Source organism: Seriola aureovittata, chromosome 4 (assembly GCF_021018895.1).
Source record: "Seriola aureovittata isolate HTS-2021-v1 ecotype China chromosome 4, ASM2101889v1, whole genome shotgun sequence".
Lineage (NCBI taxonomy): Eukaryota > Metazoa > Chordata > Actinopteri > Carangiformes > Carangidae > Seriola > Seriola aureovittata.
In genome coordinates, this window is record NC_079367.1 from 8,619,925 (window position 1) to 8,638,621 (window position 18,697).

Below are 18,697 nucleotides of genomic sequence, written 5' to 3' on the forward strand. Positions count from 1 at the left end.
ATGAGTGAAATGAAAACCCTTACAATGTCTCTTAATCACCCACAAACCAAAAGTATAATGATGCTAACAATGCTTATAATGCAGTTTGTTGTTTCAGGTCTGTCCTGCACCAGGCTGGTTGCTGTGGCAAAAGCTACTCATATTGTAACAACCTCTATTGTAAAAACCAGTGTGAGCTTTTCACTTTTCCTTTGTCTATATTTTAATTTTGTCTGAGTGAGTCATCGTCTCCAAACATGGACAACTACAGATATTAACATGAAATGATTTTTAATCAATAAAACTCATATTGGATTAACTTTCCTAATAAATCGAACTTGTAGAACCAACATTGAAATAAACAAAATAGTCAAGTCAATTCTAATCAAAGATTTTCCTTGAACAGCTTGACAGTCTGTAAACCACACAATAACAACCTCTATCCTTAAAGCTTCAGTTAATAAACAACTACAGCAAGTCTCTACAACTTTTAAACTAGTTACAATAATTGCATTGTTTTTCAGATCTGCCTCAGATTCTCATCCGTATGAAGGCCAAAGTCATTAACATCTAAAGTCTAAAGCAACAGCGTGAAAAATGAAAGCAGGTGTAACATTAATTATACAACAGTTTACCAGCCAGGTGTTTATTTACGTAAGCATTTTACACTTGTGGCGGTAGCAAAGACAAATGAACACGCTGCGTTCTGTTGGCATGTTATTTAACAGAAGACTTACACTTACATAGAGATAACTGATGGGTGTAGGCGGGAAACTGGGGAAGCTGTTGGCTGGAGCATACAGTAATGAGCAAACTGTAAAGTGAGTATTAGAAATGTGTACATACATACTTGAGTACGCTCAGAAGGTTACACAAGAAAAATTTTGCTTTGCATTGACGTGAAAAAGTCACAATTTGACTCTGCAACCTTTCATGTGCACCCACTGTGTCATTTACAGACATTTTCAAAGGCTAACGATAACATTTGAAATATGAAATTGCACATTTATCTTAATTGGAACCCATAGCTTAAGGTTTACGTCCAGCAGCCACTGCGTGCTGCCCCTTAATCCTACATACAATGTCACAATGGATATACCTTAGACTTATAGTGTATAGTGAATGCAGAGTTCTTATTTGTTCACTTTTCACACGTTTCTGTTTTAATTTCACTTTCCTGGTCTTACCCATCCCCCATCAGCTCAGGTGCTAATTGACAGAGCCGTCAAATCCTAGCAGCCTTGTTATAGCGTCTGTGAAACAACCTCTGACACAGAGGCAGTTGATACATGATGAAAGGGAAACAGAATAGTAATTATCTCACTGAACTGAGTGTCTGGGAGAGATATGTCAGAAAGATACCCCTAGACTGTGGCTCTATGATGTAAAATACTGTATGAAATGAAATCATTTTAATACATTACAATTACATTAGTATCCACTCATACCTTGGCTGCTGTAATGATAAATATGCATTGGAAATAGACCCTTGTCACATTTCATTTGGTTTCAGACTCTAAGCTGGAGGTAGAAAAATTGTTTTTTCAACCAAAAAAAACTGTAGTTTGTAAGTGTTCAAAGTGCCGAACAGATCAACAGATTGATGGGAGCTTGAGCTCTGAGGTAATGAGGATATTTTCTTTCAACAAGGTCGGAACTGTTCATTTACAATAGAAAAAAAATACTTATATTTTAATCATTCTGAAGCAATAAATGCACAAAAGTATCACAACTAAAATCTTTTAGCATTTCTTTGTGTTCTAAATATCTGAGAGTGCCAAAGTCGCTTTTCTTTCCAATTATGTGTGTTAATTTCAAATAATTAATAAAAGACAAGCCATGTTTCTAAAAGAGCATATAATTGAAAAGTACAATAAAACCATGTCGACTGTTTTGATCTCAGAAGTTACTACAACAAATTACCCATTCTGTGTCTTGTTTTATTTTCTCTCAGGATTCTTCTTCCCAAACATAACTCTCTTAGAAATGACTGTGATTAGGCCATTAAAAAGATGTGGTCTGGGCTTTTATGGCTTCACTTCATCAACTATCCTTTAGATATTTATTCAACCTGTCCAGGTGCTATACAAGCATGTAATTACGTGTTATGGCGGACAGCTGAGCAAAGGCTTTGCTGTTGCTTTGAGTGACAGTTAATGCTGGAAAAGGGAGGAAATCTCTTGTATATTTTATACTGTAAAATGTGAATATTACAAACATAACTTACAGAACTGAGCATATACAATTACTGTATAACACATAGACATTCATTGAAATGATTGATTAAAATTTTCACAGATCATTTTAGAAAAGACAATTTGGCTACATCAGTTTAAGCTCTACCGACCAATGTAAGCACATTAATCAAGTGCATCACAGTCTGTAAGTTAGACAGGTTTAAGGACAAGGAAAACATATGGACTACAGACATTGAAGAGCTTTGTTGCCTCTTACACAGAAAGAAAAAAGGAAAATCAATTTCAGTTATGATAAATACAGGCTTGAAGATGATATACTAACATCGAGATGGAAAAACACCTGCCCCTCAATATAGTTGCTAAGTAATATCACACATAAAGAAGACAAATGGCATTAGAAACACAAAAAACAGCATTTTCTCCATATATGGCTTCTACCTGAAAGGCAGAACAATATATTGCCAAGCACTTTGTCCATTACAACAGCAGCCTGCATACTTTTCCCAAGCAACCAATGAATTAATGGCACACACACATACACCCATACACACACTACAGATCAATAGAGATACATAAGACTCTGAGTTCCTCTCTGTAATGAATAAAAATATTGGAATTATTTGTCATCATCAGCACCTCCAGATCTGCTATTTACTTCTCATGTTTCTGTACACGCAGACCTGGACAGTATCAAAGCGATCTGATCAGTGCCTTTCCGTATGAGTAATGCTTCAATATTACCACTACACTTCAGAGTCCAAGCCAGTGCTCAAATTAGATTGCAGAAATTGGGATGAAAATGGTTATCCGTCCTCTAGTGATCCGTGGAATGGGCTCTGGTCTGTTCCATCACATTTTACTGCTAATTTCATGTGGTGAAATGAGAGATGCAAATATGTTTGTGGTTTCATGCATGAACCAAGATTTATCACTGCTGTCTAGGGCCTTCATAGGTCTCTTACCACATCAGCTCCCATCCATCATGTGATAAATCCCCCGAATTAGCGCCTGCCTTTAAGTCACTCAGCAGCTATTAGGTGCATGAGAGGAGCCTGAGCATCATCTCCTGTAGCACTGCACTGTGCTTTTACACTTTTCACACTCAGTGCCACCCAAATCACTTTACACATGAGACTCCCTTGCCCCATTTATGCCAAAACAACCTGCTGAAAAACAATTATTAACATTGAGATGGTTGAATGTTCAGGCTGCTGTAAATTCATTCATAATACAGTTGAAATGAAGACAATATAATTATTGCATTTTTTTGGGGCATTTTGAGAAATACCCTTATTCGTTTTCAAGACCACTAAATATTAAGCTAGAGCCATCAGCTGGTTAGCTTAGCATAGCACCGAGACTGGACGGGAAGAAATGGCTAGCTAGTTTTATCTATAGAAGAGAAAGTTTGAAAAACATCATATTTTACAAGGGGTTATATGCCAGCCATCAAAGGTTGCTTACACCAACATTTAAAACTGTGAAATTTCACATCACAATCACCTCATTCAATTCTTCCACTTGCACTGGTGACCAACAGCAAGCCATCTTGACGTCTTGATAGTATGCTATTTACCAGTGAGGGTGATAGAAACCCGGATAGTCTGAAACAGAGGAAGCCATTGCAGCTTATTAGATGTAGCATCATCCACTTTTATTTGACCTCCTGTGAAACTGCTCCCCAGAAGAGAATGATGGTACAAATTTCCCCTGAATGCACTGTTAGAAACAGCACAATAGAGCTTTGTAACGTACTGGTGCTTACCTGGCTAGCTAGAATGTTTGCCATTAGCTGGCCAACCACAGCAGTTCACCAACGAGACACTATGTGTCACATCAGTTTCCAGAACCAAATACTTTGCTACAATGCAAAGATTAAGCTTGCTGTGCCACTTTCTGGTGTGACCAGGCCTTAAAACTTCAAATGAATAGGCTATGTGTATTTCCTGAAATGTCAAAATATTCATCTAAACATTTAAACAATTGAAGTTAACAGAACTCCTCAGTGTGGTTCATTTTTAGGATCTCCTGTGTTCCGACCCTGCACTATATTGGTCCTTAGATAACCACACAGGCTCTTACAAATGTCACAGAAGGTCATTAGTGGCAATACAAACTTCCACAGTCAAATCCAGCCTCACCACTCCAACTCTCAGCCTCCTACAAAGATCTAAATTGGTTCCTGGCTTCATGGTGGGCTAAAACGTATATAGCATAATAATGTTGTTGTTGTTGGTGAGAATAAGACTTATTACTGATCAGAGTGTAAGTGCACAAGTATGTCTGGTGCGTGGTATTTAACATAAAATGAGTCAGTTACCTTAGCTGCTGTCTTGCATTCAATACAGCTTCATGAGAACCAGCTGGACATAGATGGTGACAAACACTCATAGATCAGCTACTGTAAATCCCTCAGTGAAGGCATACACAGTATATAATAGACAGCAGTGGTTAGAGAGCTCTTCACCCTATTATGATTTCTAATCAAATTGCAAACAGGAATACATATAGACAGAGGTGGACGCCTTGTTGTATCATAAACAGAGAGAATAACCCAGAGGGACAATATGAAAATGACAGCAAGGAAAAAATGCAAATGCTATAACATTATTAATGACCTTCTCTATTTTAGTGGCAAGCCATTAGATCATAACACAAAGCCCATATTGACACAAGCCTGCAAGGAACAATCCTGGCTGAGTGTCACTTTAATAAATGGGATCTGGCTCATCAGCTGTTGTGATCTTTGCTTTGAGACCAATAGCACAAGTCAATATAGCATACTTATTTTTGAAATACCAGTGAAAGTTGATTGAAGGAATGATGAAAAAGTTTCTTATATTTATTATTTTATTATTAATATTTCACTTTGTTTGTTAACTTTCCCGGCATGCTGTGTTACCAAGCAACCAGCACCTCCTCTCCCTATGAAAACAAAGACTATAGCTCTTTTATATTTCCAGCATAACCAGACAATAGCATGCACAGGGACTGACAGCACACACAACTGCAATTATTCAACCATACCGCATGCAATTAGCTGCACATTGGCATTTCCTGTAAATCATTATTTTATCTTAAATACCTGCTGTTCCACACTGGTGGAAAATATAAGGACGTCCATTGAGTGGTAAATTTAAAGAGACACATAATAAAAATGCACATAAAAGTGTATGTCTGTACAAACATTAAGAAAATGTATCATTTTATGTGTAATTATTAATTATTATTCCCAAAGTATTACTTTTGCTTGTCTGTGATGTGGTACAATAATAACTAGAAAGTTCCTGGAGAAATTTTGAGAGTGCAAGTTTCAATCTGTACAAAGGACGTAACGTAGTTTCATTCATGCTGTAGAGACTCATCCTAACACTGACCTCAGTCACTTGGAAGTACTCGGCACTGGCTTGAGGAAAAAGGTTTTGGATCAAACATGAATTTTATGTTTGCATGAAATGATAATACACAATATACTTACACTATACACAATAAACGGGACGTTTCCAGTTGAGGGGGGTCTTATAACACATCCATGGACGTACCAGACTTTCCTGTGTTTGCTATGTGTTACGCTTCCTGAAGTGTGTCTCCTTGAATTACATAGGGCTGCCATATTGTAAGTAATTATAAGTGTTGGTTGTTGTTGGAAACTGTTTTGGTGTCACACATGTAATACAGAACAAAAATAAAGTGTGGAAAGATAAGACACTTGGTTACATAAATTTCGACATAGTCTGTTTCACACTGAGAAATTTGATGGATTTGGATCTCAATCACTATCTGCATTCTGTTTCGCTATGATTTTATTGTGTCCCTGGCCGGAAGTTGTGTGGTCAACATGATTTAGCGCTTGTAAAGTGATTTTCACAAATAATTCCAATGTTTGTAATTGTAAATCAACATTTGTAAACCTGTAAAATAAATCTGCACGAGAAATTCAAGTTTGTGCATTGGAAAAAATGTGTTCTGCACTGCACATCTGGCTTTGGTGTTTATATAGCCACAAATGTGGACACAGGAGGAAGTTATAGAAAAAGAGTCATTTCTGCTTTTCTCCTGAAATCAGCTCTTGAATTTGTATTGTAGGCGATGGGAGAGGTGGAGGGTAACGTTAAATGCTTCAGCCATTTTTCTACGTTGAAGAATGACGCAGCAGTAGAACCCCAAAGTTGGTCGTTTTGAAAACGTCTCCCCATTCATTCTCTATGGTAATTTTTTCCCCTTTTATCGCCATTTGCCGTAGTACATCATTCCCGATCGAGCCACACGCATTGATATATATGTATATATATATATATATATATATATATACATATTGTCTGGGTGTGTTCTCAAATCTGCGGATCTAGTTATGTGCCAAAATTTCCGTATGGAAGATGAATAACACTATTGCATTGCAGGCACATAGTAACGGTGTTTCTACCTATGGCAAAAAAATTTTTTTTTTTTCTCACTGAAAACCAAGTATTTGGAAGTGTGTATGTGTGTGAGAAAATAATTTTCTCCTGGTATCTTTCTCTTTCAAGTGTGTTTTGCTGAATTTATTCATATTAGCCCTATCTTCATGTCTCCCGTATCTATTTTCCCTATAAAAATGGAACATCTCATCAGCTTCTTCATCATTAACAGGCTGCAATAAAGACACTGGCAATTAAACACTTGGTGCATTCACTACCTCTCGCCTTTAATATCACAGATTCCCTTCCCTTGATAATTAATGAGCTTTAAAATAAACAGCAAGCAGACCTGAAGCATTAGCATGAGAAATAGTTGTAAAACCAGCTGAAGCTGCTGTTTACCCATGAAAGACTGGCTGTGTTTCCATTCTGACACATGGAGTCCGTTATTGTAGAGATGTCAAAGGGATGCTGGACATGATTCATATCAGCAGGTGGCACTCTTATGACAGGGAAATAGGCATGGCCGTGTGTGTGTGTGTGTGTGTGTGTGTTGACAGGATGTGGTGATGAATTTAGGTGGAAGAAGTGTTCCACACTGAGGGAGCTGATGTGTTTGCCTTTTAGTTTTTATCTTAAGCTGCTCAAAGAGGACATAGTCAGGCATCTGGATTATAACAACCACAGACACCAACATAGAGAGAATATTTTTTCATTTTATATGCAAATGACATGGAAATATTGTTTGACACTCAAGTACTTTGTTTAAGTTAGTGCATGTAAATAGTATATTCCACTTTTAATGGCCCAGGTAGGCTCCCATGCCTAACTGTATAATATCACTTTAATAATATTGTTGGATATGGCAGCATGAAATGAGATACTACACATTAACATGGTTCCCATTAACTTTTCTTTCTGCTGACCATGAATACATAAATAGCATTTAATAAGGCAGCATTATGTCTAATGAAAGTCACTGGGATCAAAATGTTCCTTTTTCCAAATTTAATAATACATTTATAAAAGGAATTTAAACCTGTATTCTTATTCACGTTTGCATGAAAACACACTCACTGTTCATTCTTCATGACAACTCGACACGATATCAAATATTGGAGTCATTACAGTAAAAGTTTTACATACCCTAGTTTATGAGTTTGCCTTATAACTGACTCAATATGTATTACAAAATCATAGCTGCAGCTCGCACAGTTACTGTCTCTGTGTTCCATGAATATTAAGGATGACAGAATCAGTATCAGCACACCTGCATGCATCACACAATCACAGCCAGCTCATAACGGAATGACAATTACAATATCTGTTACACAAATTTTCATCTCATTCATTCTCCACAGAGGTGACATATAGATAAACTGTAGCAGCTTATCAGCAGTAACCATGTATCTATCTGTGCTTACTGACCTGTCAGATGAGCAGGACTGTCAGTTAAAAAATAAAATAAAACAAAATTATGCTACAATTCCCAACACGCTGCCGTATGCCCGCAAAGAAGTGAGATCAGCAGGAATAATTGCCTTCAACTCAAACTCTTGATGAATTAAAGGCAATGAAGTCCCAAAGTGGCAGAGGTCATGCACTGGATGAAATTAGCTGAGTATTTCCAATTTTACCTTGGACCTAAACTCCCTCTGTTGAGAGTCAGGGTCATATATACTCCTGCCCCCTTTTGCAGTTTACTCTCGGTTGAATGCTCAAGAGGCTACTGGGGCAATTTTCTTCATATTCAATCAAGTGCATGAGGTGTTAACAGTTTGGCAAACAGAAAAAAACCCACTCTGACTTGTCTTACCCATCTCACACCTCACAAGATTAATAAAGTCTGTGAACATGTAGTTCTTTTATGAACAAAATGCACTCCTTAAAATCTGGTCAAACTCTGTTAACCTTGCATGTTATCAGTATGACAAAGTGCAAAAATAAATCTAGGAATAAACGCTTTCTAAAGTGATTCAAATTTAATACTATGCACCATGGAGAGATGCACATTTTTAAGGCAGTGTAGTGAAAGCCTGTCTCCTTTAATTTTCAAATTGAAAGATTCACTCCCTGCATGCACAAATTTCTTACTGCATACCTATTTCTGGTGAGATGAGATGAGAGTACGATGCAGAGCAAGAGAGAGGAAGCAGGGATGCTAATAGCTTTATCTAAGAGACTGACTTTGAACTGCGCATCTCCTGTGAAAAGGCATCTTACCATTCACACACTGTAGTGTTTTTTTGATTTTAATCAGTTCCCGACAAGCTTCAGTATTTCATTTTTATTTTAGCTGAAATTGTCAGTGAGGAGAGGAGACTCACATTTGTAAATGAAACTCCAGATCTATGGATGGATGGCCACTATGGCTGTTTATATGTGGGCTAATTACCTATTTGGCTGTTGGAACGTTCAGCTTGTATCAATTAGTTGATTGTGTGTATTTAAACCTCTTATAGAGCAGCTTAAATACCACAAGTCTAAACCACATAGAAAAACATTTTTCAATCCCATGCTGATTGTGTGAGCAGAGGAGAGGAGAAAGGGTTATTTAAGTACAATTCAGATCATTATAGGCCTTCACAGCATTATTGCTCATTTTGACTAGTGCCTATTATACATGAGTTTGAAAAGACTGACATCCTCTCACATCGAAAGACAATGTGTCATAAGTCACAGAGTTTTTAGTCTCACACTATAAGATTTTGTAAAGGCTAGGGCATGACTATGACTAGATTCTATGAGATTATTTCCCATCAATGACCTGGTGGACATTTATAGGAAGAAAGGCTGACCTAAGACAGCTCGGACGATCACCTGACACAAAACATTCGAGATGAAGGGAGCACGCCACGACTCTAGCAAAACTTTCATGATTTTATTCTGACATTGGAAGTTTATCAGTGACAGTGCAATCACTTAAAAAGTTGTTTGATGTAAGGCCAGCATTAGAAATGGCAGGTAAGCCTTGTGATGCCTCACTCACTATGATTTACTCGCACATCAACATTTTTGTCCTCCATTCAGCTAGATGGAGGAAAAAATGTTGAAATGCACTATAACCTTACTATAAGGCCATACAGAGGAAAGAAATGGTCTCTGGCTTGGGCTTAATTGACTATGGCATTCTGAAACCCTGCTGTGCACTCAGTGAGAGATCGGGATTACGTTTGTTTAACATTTAAATGCCTCATGTGACTTTAGAGAGCAAAATGGCAGAGGTTTAACATCTTACAACCGTATATTACTGTATCTTTTGGCATGCATACACACCTGTCTTCCTGTTTTCTGTTACACCTGTCTCCTTCCATAGTCCAAAAATGGGAATGAAACCTGGGCTTTCAGTCATATGATTTTATCCTCTGAACCCCACAGAAACAAAAAGGCAGCTAATGAGGAAGTGAACAGCACCATACTTAAATTGATGCACCTGCAATCTGAAAAGGATGCAGCCTCAAAATGATAAAGGGAACTGAAAGAAAATCTAAGCTTTTGAATGTAATGAATGAATCAAAACTATATTGTGGGCTTGTGATTCTAAAGGTGATCTCCCAAACTTCCATAGAAGAAAGTTCAAATTACTGCAACATATTATCTCATATATTTGAAGTCATATGGTCAGGTTACTCAAATGTATTCAACGTAGAACACAGAACCCATGCAGCAAACAAATCACAAAACACGTATTCATCTACAGAAACAGACAATTGTCAAACTTGTGTGAGAGTAGAAAGTTTGGTTGTTTTCAGCAGCATCAACTAATACCAGTTTATCCACACATCACACACACAAACGCACACACAAACAGATATATCAGGATCCAAAATACCGATGTGACACTCAATTCAAGACAACCTCCTGTTACTTTAATGAAAGTGTCACTCTTGCCGTTAATAAAGCTTGGTGCTGAAAAACACACAGTCTCCATCACTCCTGTCAGTGCTTGAGTCGTCTTCAGGATTGGTTCCTTTTTCCATTTGATACAATTGAGTTGAATCTGAATTGCAGAGATGAGATAAAAAAAACAAAGACAAGAAAAGAAAGTAACTAGTCAGTAAAAACTTCATTTTAAAAACCTGTTTACCTGAGCTCTGTTCACATTATTGACCTTATTGTGGTTAGTTTATGTTGATATTGCTTCCCGACTGAAGATAAATTCTGTGCTTGGGATATGGTTATAGGGAGATTATATCACACTGAGGAACGCCTCATAATAGCAAACAATAACAAAAAAGTTAGAGATCACAGAGGATTTGAGGTCACACTAGACCTGAATAAATGATTCATGTGTTTTAGCTTTTCTCATATCTCTCATTAGTTCCTCATCCAATCCAGATTCTGTTACATACCCCGAGAGAGGAGATGCAGGAGGGTAAAAGCAGCAGCTGGGTATATAAGGAAACATGATTTAGCCATAATCACACTAAGAGAATCCCTGTAGATATGCTCGGAACAGCACCAACTCTTTGTCTTAGTTATATCTGACAGCACTATCATGTAGGCAAATTCCACAAACAGAGATAGGCCATCGTAAATCAAATGAAGGGGAATAAGCTGCTTGAGCTCTAATGAGTCCTATCTGACTCAGGAGCCAGACTGTGATACCTGAGGAATTTATTGTACAATCTCTAAACAAATAAAAATTGGACCAGCTCTGTATTTGTTATAGCTTTCTCTGCATCCTTTGCATTTATAAAAGCATGGTGATGCCATAGTTCACCAGACACCACACAAGAAATTAACGGCTTTAACGATTCACATACATCAGATAATACATCCTACAAATGTGCCTATGGCTAAATAGCGTTCCTGATTCTCTATACTTAACAAAACATTATGAAGAAAACGTTTCTAAATCTCCTTTTAGAAAAAAGTGAACACTAGATTATTGCTTGTCATGCTCGTTAGGAAACTTGACCAAAGACTGAATGAGTGGGCAACAATATCTCAAAGGTTATCACATTATCAAATCAACCTTGCTACTATGTGTAGAGCTTCTATATTCTTTCTTCTATGTATGATGAAACTTTCTGATGGTGAACATTCATCCACTTTCATTTTTTAGTACACCTTCACTTAGGGGTGGGCGATATGACGATATTAGATCGTGAAGGATTACAACGTGAAGACGATCTTTAAAACTGCAGAGATCGTGGGATCGTCTAGGGCACATTCTATAAATTGCAGTTCTATGCTAATGCACCGACGCACCAGACGTATTGACGTCGTCAACCTTACCGACCAATCATATCGAATTACGGGCAGTGACGCGCTTTCCTACCCGCCTCCTTGTTTGTGTGTGTAGCGGTAGCACATGGAGAGCGATGGCTGAAAGCCAAACGGAGTTGGTCGCTAAAAAAAATTCCACCTCCATTATGAGGAATTGGTTTGGATTTTCCGCAACTGATCAAGCGCAAGCAAATGTAATTTGCAAAATTTGCTCAGAAACCGTTCGCACGTCGGGTGGTAACACGACGAACCTGTTTAATCACCTGAAGAGGAAGCACCCCAAGCAGTATGCTGAGAGCCAAACAGCTAACAGATAATTCAGGTTATACACATTGCAGTTTGATATTTTTTGTTCAAAACTGTTGCACTAAAAGTGATAACCACAGTCACTTTAGTTTGTATTTTTGCGTTTCAATAAGCTATTTAGTGTTTTGATAAATAAATCCTGTTTAAATGACTGTCAGTAATGTCTTTGATTGATATTTTACTTTCTGTTACTACTTTTGCAAGAGTGCACTTTATTAGAATGTTGTTGTTTACCTTAAATTTTACGTTGTTTGCATATGCAGGCAAAACTGCGACTATTTGAAATAAAATCTGTTAAGAAAGGTGCTTTGGTCTAAATTGTCTGTTTTTCTTTTTCCAATTTAAGATCGTGATAAAATCGAAATCGTAATTTTATTTTTAAAAAATCGTGATATATTTTTGCCATATCGCCCACCCCTACCTTCACTTAATGAATGAGACTGGGCATATCCTATATTTTGTTATTGTCTACAAATCCAATGGAAAGATCAAAATCAGCAATCACTTCCCATGTCTGTTTGTGGTATTTCTTTCTATTGAACACATAAATCTTTAAAAATGTCTCATTAATGTATAATTTTATTCTTTTCTTTTTGTACAGAGCAGCTCATTAGTTTCCATTCATCTGGTTGTGGAGAAGGGAGACTGCATGGACATCCTTAATTCTCTAATGTGCTGTGATGATGATGGTAGAAAACCACTCCCAGTTCAGCTTCCTCTGATGAAATGACAGACTAACTGCTGATGAGTTTGTTTATTATTCTCTGTCTTCAGTATTCACAGGTTCACTTTCTTACCTGCAACTTCATTCTGCTGCTATTGTTGACAGGTGATGGTAGCAACACTTTTAAGATCAGAATTTATAAATATTAAAGCTATTGTGAAAATTCATACCAGATGTGTTCTATAAAAACCATCAACAAAGTTAAAGCAAGAGCTTCAGAAATAACTTTATTGGACATTATAAACTACATTGATTTGAACTATTTACAACACTGGAAATGTGTAAAAGAATAATAAATGGATTAATTAAATACTGTAGTGTACAATTTACAATCAACCATTTAAAATCGAAAAAATAGTTGTAGATGAAGTTAAAGCTGAATTTCACTGTCATATGTAAGTTTGTTTAATAAAAAGACGTAGTTGAATCAACAGTGCAACAGAGTAACAACTATGTTCATTATTCATCATGACTCCTAATGTGTGAGACAGTTAATATTTATTTGCTCCAGTAACAATCTCCCTCTAAATAAGTGATGCTGTTGGAACAGCACACTGATATGAGCACCATGTTTTTACAGTTTTGTGCTTTGCATGTGTTCAGACATTGACAGAAGCTCTTCCTCTTTCAGTGTTTTGTATTGCCTCACCACTAATGTTTTTTTATATAGAAGTCTTCTACAAATTCTTCCCATGTACATGTATCATTTGTTCAGATTTATTCATAAAGTCTTGTTTTATTACAGTATATGCTAAATAAGGTTTAAAAGGATGATTGATAGATCTTTTATGTTCTGAAGTACTTTATAATGCTTCAAAAACATTTCATAGTCAAGAGGAGCTGCTAAACATTTTCTTATTTTTTCTTCTGTTATATGTCATGGGATGGCAGAATCCACCTCGGGCTGGAACCACACCTTGCCGTCGCTGAAACCAGCAAGAAATGGTAAGTCATGCGCACGATGATTTAAATGACAAAATGTTAAAATAATCTGTCTGGCTTGAATATCACAATTTAATTAAAAAAAAAAAAAAATTTTTGGAAAGTTGCTGTCTCGAATTTGTTGTTCAGGAACTTATTGTGATGGAGTAATGAGGTACTGCTCAGTAACAACTATTTATCACTTCACTGACCAAAAGCTCTACAAATAGTAAACTACCAGTTAAACCACAACCATGTAATGTTTAACATAGCCTGCTTTATGCTGAGAGATGTGTATTAGTTAGGAAATGTTTTTAAAAACAAAACTGTTGTTGGCTGTAACTGTGTATCCAGGCTCAAATTAGGGTCAAAATGATTTTGAGCTTGTAAAGTGATGTTCACAAATAATTCCAATGTTTGTAGTTGTAAATCAACCTTTGTAAACCTGTAAAATAAATCTGCATGAGAAATTCAAGTTTGAGTACGTGAAACAATTGCACTTGTGTTGAAGAGATTTGTATTTGTCGAAAGTCTGAATCAAAACTAAACAAACGATCAGTGTTGAGGTTGAACAATGACACTGTAAAAGAAGAAATGGATTTGTCAACATCTGTCACGATACAGAGCAGAAAACTTTAAAACTCTGGGGAAAAACTGGGGATGTTGCACACTGAGTTTTAGTTTTCTGCTCTTTATCTCTGTACAGATGTCCACAAAAGCATTTCTTCTTTGCCTGTGTCTCTGTTTAACCTCACCACTGATCATTTAAGTTTTGCTTCACACTGTGACGGTGACAAAGAAGCTCGCTGGTGCTGCTTCTGAAACAGTTGCCTGGGTTACCAATGTTGGTGTGTTGGCTTTCCAGCATGGTGGCCAGATTGACGACACCGCATCTTCGGGGTGGATCCTTGGAGGTGCCTGCCGTCTCATTGAGGCATAGTGGTCCGTGTTGGAGGGGAAGCTCGGGATGCTCGGCCTGACTGTTGTTAAGGTGATCCTGAGGATCTCCTGGGAGGAATGGAGGCTGCACTGTTGGAGGAGGACACATGGGGCAGAGGAGACGGCCCTCCTCATCCAGGATCTCCACGTCACCCTGGACGTCTCTTAGCCGGATTCTCTCCGCACCCGGGACATAAGGAGACACAGAGGCGCCACCTCAGCTGCATTTTTGACCCACCACGTGTGCAGCTGTACACAGAGACTGGTAAAAGGGCGGGGTCAGTCTTGCGGTTTCCACCTTAACCGCTTCATCCAAGGTTCGTGTGTGTGTGTCTCTCATAGCTTGTGATTAAGTATATTGTGTATTATCATTTCATGCAAACATGAAATTCATTTTTGATCCAAAACCTTTTTCCTCAAGCCGGTGCCAAGAACTTCCAAGCTCCTGACAACACCTGCCAGACAGAGCAATCTTGATAATAAATACATCAGTGCCTGTATTGGTTATGTGTTTTACAGTATATCCATATTTGTACTTCTCAATTTGTTGGTTATATAATGTGTGTACATTGAATTGTTATCACACCTCTAGTTGTTAACCTTTCATTTCCTTGCATTTACATTCATACTGTATTTATTTTTGCATATTCATATCTATCCTCACAATTTATTATATACACACACACAACAGACCTAACATGTTTGAATATAAAGAACTTCTATGATCTAAACTAATTTTCCTATCACATGTTTGTCTGTATCAGGACCAGAAGTCCAGTCTAATCACCACCAATGATGGACCAGCACGTGCCTTTTCTTCTGCATCTGGCCTCATCAATCATCAAGCACATTACATCAACACCTTGAGGTATTATCCCTGCACATAATAGATATTGTCTATACTGTGATCTTTTGCACATCCCCTTATCAATTCCTTTTGCACATCTAGCCCAGCAGGAGTTGTGTCATTCTAAAACACTTTTGTACATAGTTGTGTAGTATCGTTTTCATTGTTTTATTTTTATTTTTATTTTTTCATATATATATATATATATATATATATATATGTGTATATATATATATACATATGTGTATATATATATATTTATATGTATATATATATATATATACATATATATATATACATATGGGGGCTAGCTTGCTAGCATTAGCAGCTATCTTGTTTGAATTTTTCATTGATGTATGTATTTAACGGTTTCATCAGATTGCTAAACAAGTGGGGGGGGCTAGCTAGCATTAGCAGCTAGCGTTAGAATTTTTTTTCTGTATTTTTGACAATCACACAGAATAATTGTAAAAATGACGACATTGATAACAAGTATAAAGTTAATGATATATAATAGCTGCAATAAATTATAATAATGATAACGGTATTGACCATTGATGAATGAATTTGATGATTTCATTACAAGATTGCAAAATAACAAGTGGGGGGGGCAGCTTGCTAGCATTAGCAGCTATCTTGGAATTTATTGACAATTAGAAAAAATATCAACGTTATTAATATTAATATCTGTCACAATTACTGCACCACTGCTCAACAGATGACGCTGTGTCTGCAGAATTTATATTTCAGGACGCTATAAATCTCCAAAAGAGACTGGTGGTTAGACTTACTGGCTGTTGGCTGGTATTTAGCAGCTTGACTGTCATTCTTGCCATATTTATACTGAAACTGAGGCATTTTATTATGTGCTCACTTACAATTAGAGACATGACAGTGGCAATTTACTACCAGACATTTGTAGTCACCAAGTCGAGATTTGTGGTTTCACTGTGAAGCATTATCTCTCAGGTAAGAGTGTCTGAGATGTTATACTTTTATACAGCATTTGAAGAATTAATGATTCAAGTGGAATTTATCAGATGTTACACATTGACGCATCATCAAATCATCACACTGTCACAGAACAATGTTGTTGTTTCTAATTTGATTATTATAATAACCTGCATGGTGAGAAGTCTATTTTGAGCTGTGATGTTCAAGTCATTTTCCTGGCTGCTGGTTCAGCATCAGTAAGGAAGACTGAAAACCCACACATTGATATTTGCTATCCTGAGTTTTTGCCTCCCACTACAGAATGAAAGGGCAAGGTGTATTACACTGGACCAATACTGTATAAATCATATATCAAAATACAGAAAGGAATTTGAATGAAATGAATTCTTCATTTGTGTTATTTTTATCTGTGAATCCTTAAGGCAGATGCACCTTCAGTATATGCTTCATTTAGTGCAACACATCGCAGCTTATTACTGTTCTGAAAAGACCATTATTTGAGTAGCTGCCATTAGTGGAGCCCATTCATGCTCATGCTATCAGCGGTTGATAAGCAGATTAGCGTAGTGGTGGGGGAGACGCTGAAAGTGGGTGCTTGCTTAGATAATGTGCCAGCTTCTCTTAGCGGTGTGAACCACCGAGGCTGATAATGAAAAGCAGCTACTAACCAAAAGGTTCCAAATCAATTTACAGATTTGGGCATGTGTAGGAGCGTGCAGTGAAAAGGCAAACGAGACGATTACTGCTGCTGTCTGAGCAGATGAGAAGAGGAGATGAGTAAACGCTATACTTGACAGTTTTCTGACATTCAGGAAAAACACTTGCTATTGTCACTCTGCCCTCATGTACCTGCATGCATGTGTAGTTTGAGTTTTTCTTTTCTCAGACAGATATAGAGTATGTATTCTATATATTATGCAACCCTTTTACATCTGTGCTTCTGCTTGGCATGTTACTTGTGTCTAACAATGCAGCACAGTGTGATCTTATTTGGTCCTTATTTCTATCAATATTAATATCTCTCATTTATTGTTCTGCATGTTTCATCTTATGGGACTTTGCGTTGCATGTCTTAAATGGTACCTGACAATGTATTCCTGAATGATGTTTTTATTAACTTTAATTATCTTCTTTATTCTTCTGCATGCTTATGGATGATCTCAATAACTTTGTCATTTCAAAAATGGATTATAGCCTCTTGGCTATCTCTGTTGCATTCACAGCGATGTTTATTCATGTGCACTGTCCCTGTTAAATAAACAAGCAAACAAATAAAATAACGGCTATGACTATCATGAGGAATTTTTCCACTGCTGGACCTCAATGACCCATAATCTCGGCTGATCTATAGAAGTGTGCTATTTTGTTATAAATACTTGGAATATGGAACCAAAGGAAGAACCACTTGGCACACACCCAAACAGAAATGATAGAATACAGGGAACCACATTAAGTATTAGTTAAGTCATCCTCTGTATGACATCAAGTAGGCTACAACAGATTTTCTGCACTGAATGTAAAAATTGAATTCAGTGTATTTCCCCCACAGATCTTTCACTAAATTGCTTACAACTAAATGGAGATGAAACTATCATTTTGCACTCTCCTTCCTCATTTTGTGCTTTCCAAATATTACCCATGAAATATTTTATTGCCTTGAACTTGGGGTGTTAGAATTATGAAAAGTGGCCTCGGCCACAGAGCCGTTCACAGGATCTACAAAGGCAGACATTTACATGTTATGACACATGAATAGGAAGTACAATAAATAAAATTAACTTCAATTTTTAATTAATCTGACAGGGAGACATCTTTTGGGTGCATTTGCATTTCCCACTGTGCCATCTAAATCTCTAAGAAAAGCCTTTTTACCAAGAGCTTAAAGAACATCACAGACAGGGAGTGTCGAGACTACTTTGTGAGCTGCAGTTTGTTTTAAAGCTTTGTGAACAGCCAGATTTAAAAAGAAAAAAAAAATGATGCAGAACACAGTCCTCTTAGATGGAGGGCTCTGCCATCTCTCCGTCCCTGTCCTGCACTGGCAGAGTTGGGGATATTAATCCTTCATGGAAGAAAGTAGAAATCTAGACTAAAATCTAGCAGATCATACCTGCTTTCACCCACAGTATAAAAGCCATTCTGTCACTTCAGTTTCGCCAAATCTGGCCAAGGACCAAGCATGCACCACACTGTCACTCGC

At 37.2% G+C, this 18,697-nt stretch overlaps 1 long non-coding RNA gene across 1 annotated transcript; it reads left to right on the forward strand.

Moving 5' to 3' along the window:
* The first annotated feature begins 11,902 nt into the window (after positions 1-11,902).
* LOC130167997 (uncharacterized) lies at positions 11,903-17,776 on the forward strand. Its single transcript, XR_008827365.1, has 5 exons — positions 11,903-12,128; positions 12,714-13,781; positions 14,623-15,013; positions 15,461-15,564; positions 17,191-17,776. It is a non-coding gene; the product is annotated as an uncharacterized LOC130167997 (long non-coding RNA).
* The last annotated feature ends 921 nt before the right edge of the window (positions 17,777-18,697 follow it).